Source organism: Triticum urartu, chromosome 4 (genome assembly GCF_003073215.2).
Source record: "Triticum urartu cultivar G1812 chromosome 4, Tu2.1, whole genome shotgun sequence".
NCBI classification, from domain to species: Eukaryota; Viridiplantae; Streptophyta; class Magnoliopsida; order Poales; family Poaceae; genus Triticum; species Triticum urartu.
The window spans coordinates 516,852,264-516,859,322 of record NC_053025.1 but is presented as its reverse complement, the minus strand read 5'-3'; positions in this window follow the sequence as shown (position 1 = coordinate 516,859,322).

The window sequence follows — 7,059 nt, the reverse complement described above, 5'->3', positions numbered from 1 at the left end:
TTTTTTCTCCCCAAAACACAATATATGGAGTTGGAGTTGGAGTCGGAGAGGCAACAGGGGGCCCACGAGGTAGGGGGCGCGCCCCCACCCTCGTGGAGAGGTGGTGAGCTCCCTAGCCTTCATCTTTTGCAGGTATTTTTTATATTTTCTGAAAAGTGGCTCCGTGAAGTTTCAGGTCATTCCGAGAACGTTTGTTTCTGCACATAAATAACACCATGGTAATTTTGCTGAAAACAGTGTCAGTCCGGGTTAGTTCCATTCAAATCATGCAAGTTAGAGTCCAAAACAAGGGCAAAAGTGTTTGGAAAAGTAGATACGTTGGAGACGTATCAACTCCCCCAAGCTTAAACTTTTGCTTGTCCTCAAGCAATTCAGTTGACAAACTGAAAGTGATAAAGAAAAACTTTTACAAACTTTGTTTGCTCTTGTTGTTGTAAATATGTAAAGCCAGCATTCAAGTTTTCAACAAAGATTATAACTAAACACATTCACAATAATGCATAGGTCTCAAGTTTACTTATATCAATAGCATAATCAACTAGCGAGCAATAATAATAAATCTCGGATGACAACACTTTCTCAAAACAATCGTAATATGATATAACAAGATGGTATCTTGCTAGCCCTTTCTGAGACCGCAAAACATAAATGCAGATCACCTTTAAAGACCAAGGACTGACTAGACATTGTAATTCATGGTAAAAGAGATCCAGTCAAGTCATACTCAATGTAAACTAACAGTAATGAATGCAAATGACAGTGATGCTCTCCAACTGGTGCTTTTTAATAAGAGGATGATGACTCAGCATAAAAGTAAATAGATAGGCCCTTCGCAGAGGGAAGCAGGGATTTGTAGAGGTGCCAGAGCTCGGTTTTGAAATAGGGGTGAATAATATTTTGAGCGGTATACTTTCATTGTCAACATAACAACCAAGAGATGGCGGTATCTTCCATGCTACACACATTATAGGCGGTTCCCAAACAGAATGGTAAAGTTTATACCCCCGCCCTTCCACCAACAAGCATCAATCCATGGTTTGCTCGAAACAACAAGTGCCTCCAACTAACAAGAGTCCCAGGGGAGTTTTGTTTGCAATTATTTTGATTTAGTTTGCATAAAGCATGGGACTGGGCATCCCGGTGACCAGCCATTTATCTCATGAGTGAGGAGCGGAGTCCACTCCTCTTGAGAATAACCCACCTAACATGGAAGATACAGACAACCCTAGTTGATATATGAGCTATTCGAGCATACAAAACAGGATATTTATTTGAAAGTTTAGAGTTTGGCACATACAAATTTACTTGGAATGGCAGGTAGATACCGTATATAAGTAGGTATAGTGGACTCATGCGGAATAACTTTGAGGTTTAAGGAGTTTGGATGCACAAGCAGTATTCCCGCTTAGTACAGGTGAAGGCTAGCAAAAGACTGGGAAGCGACCAACTAGAGAGCGACAACAGTCATGAACATGCATTAAAATTAATCAACACCGAATGCAAGCATGAGTAGGATATAATCCACCATGAACATAAATATCGCGAGGGCTATGTTGATTTTGTTTCAACTACATGCGTGAACATGTGCCAAGTCAAGTCACTTAAATCATTCAGAGGAGGATACCACCCTATCATACCACATCATAACTATCTCAATAGCATGTTGGCACACAAGGTAAACCATTATAACTCATAGCTAATCAAGTATGGCACAAAAAACTATGATCTCTAGTTGTCATTGCAAACATGTTTATTCATAATAGACTGAATCAGGAATGATGAACTAATTATATTTACAAAAACGGAAGAGGTCGAGTTCATACCAGCTTTTCTCATCTCAGTCGGTCCATCATATATCGTCATAATTGCCTTTCACTTGCACGACCGAATGATGTGAATAATAATAATAGTGCACGTGCATTGGACTAAGCTGGAATCTGCAGGCATTCAATAAACAGGAGAAGACAAGGCAATATGGGCTCTTTTGTCAGATCAACAACAATGCATATAAGAGCCACTTCAATAATTTAATTATGGTCTTCTCCTATCTACCCCCAAAGAAAAGAAAAGAAATAAAACTATTTACACGGGAAAGCTCCCAACAAGCAAAAGAAGAACAGGAAATCTTTTTGGGTTTTTTTTAATTACTACTACAAGCATGGAAAGTAAACTAATTAAAAGCTACAACTAATTTTTGGTTTTTCTTAAGGTTTATCAAACACACAAGAAGAAAGCATAAAAAGGAAATAAACTAGCATGGATGATACAATGAAAAAGTATGAGCACCGACATCTAGCAATGAGTGTGTGAACATAAATGTAATGTCGGTGGGAAATACGTACTCCCCCAAGCTTAGGCTTTTGGCCTAAGTTGGTCTATGGCCACGGCTGGCCTGGCGGATATCCATAATAATAGTTGGGGTCGTACTGAGATGCAGCGGCTACCGCCTGCTGAGCTGCAGCGTGGCGACGAGCGGCCTCCGCTCTCCTCTCGTACTCATCTGCCTCCTCTCTGGTAATAGTATATCTTCCTTTTACCTGATGATCAAAGAAGGCAGGAGTAGTGAGAGTAATATGGATAGCACGGCGTCTATCAAAGATTAGTCGATACTGGAGAGGTGATTCATTTCTCTCAACAAACTGGTGGTGAACCATAGCACTAAAGTCTAGGTAAGCAGGTGGTAATTCAATATCATCTTCGCGTATGGCTACACCAAGAAAATTAGCTATGCGGGTTGCATAAATTCCTCCAAAGAAATCTTCATTAAATCTATTAAGATGCAACCTACGTGCAACAATGGTTCCCAAATTATAAGATTGGTCTCCTAACACAACACTCCTAAGAATATTGAGATCGGGGACACACATGTGACATGCCTCATCTTTACCATTGATGCATCTACCTATGAAGAGATCAAAATAATGTATAGCAGGAAAGTGAATGCTCCCTATGGTAGCTTGTGTAATATCTCTAGATTCTCCCACAGTTATGCTAGCAAGAAAATCTCTAAATTCAGATTTGCGAGGATCCCTTATACTACCCCATTGTGGAAGTTTGCAAGCAGTGGTAAAATCCTCTAAGTCCATAGTATAAGAATTTTCATAGAGATCAAACATGACAGTTGGAGAATTACGTGAAGTTGAAAATTCAAACCTCCTCACAAAGGTACTGGTGAGGTTCTGATACTGTCTGCACTTCTCTTCCTCGAAGCTCACAAGATCAGTGTTACGAAAATATGCGATGAATTCTTCCTTAATTCCTGCTCGATCCATAAAGTTCTCAGAAGGCCATTCACAAGGACGCACTGGAGCTTCTCTTGGTGGCTCGTCATCATCATCACACATTGCAAGCCTGGGTTCTTGCTTCCTTGAAGAACCACCTTGGAACATTTTCCTAAGCATATTTCTTCCTCTGAAAAATTCTGTAAATTTTTAGTAACTTCAAAATAAAAGTAATCCAAACTCAATAATATTGATAGCAACTACTCCTACAAGTGCCTAGGGCCTATATCATGCATCAAAACTACTTTTGACCATATAAATTTGACATGCAAGCTCAAGAACATGGTCACCTAAGCAGCAAAAATTTGCAATGACCAAAGCACTAGAACAAAAACTAATTGGACCAATGGAGGAGTCACAAACCAAGGAACAATCTCCCCAAGCAGTTTTGTGAGAGGTGCTTTGAGCAAGGAGATCGAAAATGGCAGCAAGATGAGCAAGAACTCGTGCTTGAGCTGGATATTCGTGTTTGTGGGAGGAAGAAGAAGTGAATGGGTGAAAGAATAAGTGGAGGAGGGCCACTATGGGCCCACGAGGCAGGGGGACGTGCCCAGGGGGGTAGGGCGCGCCCTCCACCCTCGTGGGCAGGTGGTTGACCCCCCTACTGTGTTCTCAGTGCCAAATATTCTCAAATATTCTAGAAAAATCATATTTAAATTTCAGGGCATTTGGAGAACTTTTATTTTCGGGGTATTTTTATATTGCATGGATAATCAGATAATAGACATAAAAATATTTATTTTTATTTTATTTAATATAAATAACAGAAAGTAAAAGTGGGGTACAGAAGGTTGTGCCTTCTAGTTTCATCCATCTCATGATCATCAAAAGGAATCCACTAACAAGGTTGATCAGGTTTTGTTAATGAACTCATTCCGAATAACATGGAACCGGAGAAATTTCGAATAACACTATGTTATCTCAACGGGGATATGCACATCCCCAATAATAATAATATCATATTTCTTCTTGACAGTAGGAAGAGGAAATTCAAAACCTCCAAATATAATCGATGAAAATTTTCCAATAGAGTTGATACTATGAACTTGAGGTTGTTTCCTCGGAAAGTGTATCGTATGCTCATTACCATTAACATGAAAAGTGACATTGCCTTTAGTGCAATCAATAACAGCCCCTGCAGTATTCAAAAAGGGTCTTCCAAGAATAATAGACATACTATCGTCCTCGGGAATATTAAGAATAACAAAGTCTGTTAAAAAAGTAACGTTTGCAACTACAACAGGCACATCCTCACAAATACCGACAGGTATAGCAGTTGATTTATCAGCCATTTACAAAGATATTTCAGTGGGTGTCAACTTATTCAAATCAAGTCTACGATATAAAGAGAGAGGCATAACACTAACGCCGGCTCCAAGATCACATAAAGCCATTTCAACATAATTTCTTTTAATGGAGCCTGGTATAGTTGGTACACCGGGATCTCCAAGTTTCTTTGGTATTCCACCCTTAAAAGTATAATTAGCAAGCATGGTGGAAATTTCAGCTTTCGGTATCTTTCTTTTGTTTGTAATAATATCTTTCATGTACTTAGCATAAGGATTGGTTTTGAGTATATCAGTTAATCGCATACGCAAAAAGATAGGTCTAATCATTTCATCAAAGCGCTCAAAATCCTCATCATCCTTTTTTTGAATGGTTTGGGAGGAAAAGGCATGGGTTTCTAAACCCAAGGCTCTCTTTCTTTACCATGTTTCCTAGCAACAAAGTCTTTCTTATCATAACATTGATTCTTTGATTGTGGATTATCAAGATCAACAGCAGGTTCAATTTCTATATCATTATCATTACTAGGTTGAGCATCATTATGAACGTTATCATTAACATTACCACTAGTTTCAGGTTCATTACCAGATTGTGTTTCAACATCAGAAATAGAAATATCATTTGGATTCTCAGGTGTTTCAACAATAGGATCACTAGAAGCATGCAAAGTCCTATCATCTTTTTCTTCTTTTTAGAAGGACTAGGTGCATCTATATTATTTCTCTGAAAATCTTTCTCAATTCTCTTAGGATGGCCTTCAGGATACAAAGGTTCCTGAGTCATTTTACCAGTTCTAGTAGCCACTCTAACAGCATTATCATTATCTTTACTATTCAATTCATTGAGCAAATCATTTTGAGCTTTAAGTACTTGTTCTACTTGAGTGGTAACCATAGAAGCATGTTTACTAATAAGTTTAAGTTCACCTTTAACATTAGCCATATAATCACCCAAGTGTTCAACATATTTGAATTGTATTTCAATTGTCTAACAAAATAAGCATTAAAGTCTTCTAGCTTAGCCATAAATTTATCAAACTCATCTAAGCATGGGCTAGCAAATTTAGTAAATGGGATTTCAGCTTTATCATATCTATAGAGAGAATTTACCTTTACTACCTGTGTCGGGTTATCAAGACCATGAGTTTCTTCAATAGGAGAAGGATTTGGATTATATGTTTCTTCAACAGGCGGTAAATTAAGACCATGTATTTCTTCAATAGGAGGTAAATTCTTAACATCTTCAGCTTTAATACCTTTTTCTTTCATAGATTTCTTTGCCTCTTGCATATCTTCGGGACTGAGAAATAGAATACCCCTCTTCTTCGGAGTTGGTTTAGGAATAGGTTCAGGAATTGGTTCTGGAGGTGTCCAATTATTTTCATTTGTCAATATATTGTTCAATAGAATTTCAGCTTCATCCGGTGTTCTTTCCCTGAAAACAGAATCAACACAACTATCCAGATAATCTCTGGAGGCATCGGTTAGTACATTATAAAAGATATCAAGTATTTCATTTTTCTTAAGAGGATGATCGGGCAAAGCATTAAGTAATTGGAGAAGCCTCCCCCAAGCTTGTGGGATACTCTCTTCTTCAATTTGCACAAAATTATATGTATATATATATCCCTTAAAGCAGCTTGTTTCTTATGAGCAGGGAAATATTTAGCCGAGAAGTAATAAATCATATCCTGGGGACTACGCACACAACCAGGATCAAGAGAATTAAACCATATCTTAGCATCACCCTTTAATGAGAATGGAAATATTTTGAGGATGTAAAAGTAACGAGTTCTCTCATCTTTAGTGAACAGGGTGGCTATATCATTCAATTTAGTAAGATGTGCCACAACAGTTTCAGATTCATCACCATGAAAATGATCAAATTCAACCAAAGTAATTATATCAGGATCAACAGAGAATTCATAATCCTTAACGGTAACACAGATAGGTGAAGTAGCAAAAGCAGGGTGAGGTTTCATTCTAGCATTTAGAGATTGCTTACTCCATTTGGCTAATAACCTTTTGAGTTCATTTCTATTTTTGCAAGCTAAAATAGCGAAAGAAGCTTCTTGATCAAAAACATAACCCTTAGGAATTACAAGTGATTCTTCATCATCAGTATCATCAGATTCAACATTTTCAATCTCTCTAGCCCTAGCAAGTTGTTCATCAAGAAAATCACTAAGTGGCACAGTAGTATCAGGCATAGAGGTGGTTTCATCATAATTATTATGTATAGCAGAAGTGGCATCATCAATAACATGCGACATATCAGAACGAATAGCAGAAGTAGGTTTAGGTGTCGCAAGCTTACTTAAAACGGAAGGTGAATCAAGTGCAGAGCTAGATGGCAGTTCCTTACCTCCTCTCGTAGTTGAGGGATAAATCTTGGTTCTTGGATCTTTCAAGTTCTTCATAATGATAAGCAGATATAAATCCCAAGTGACTCAAAGAATAGAGCTATGCTCCCCGGCAACGGCGCCAGAAAA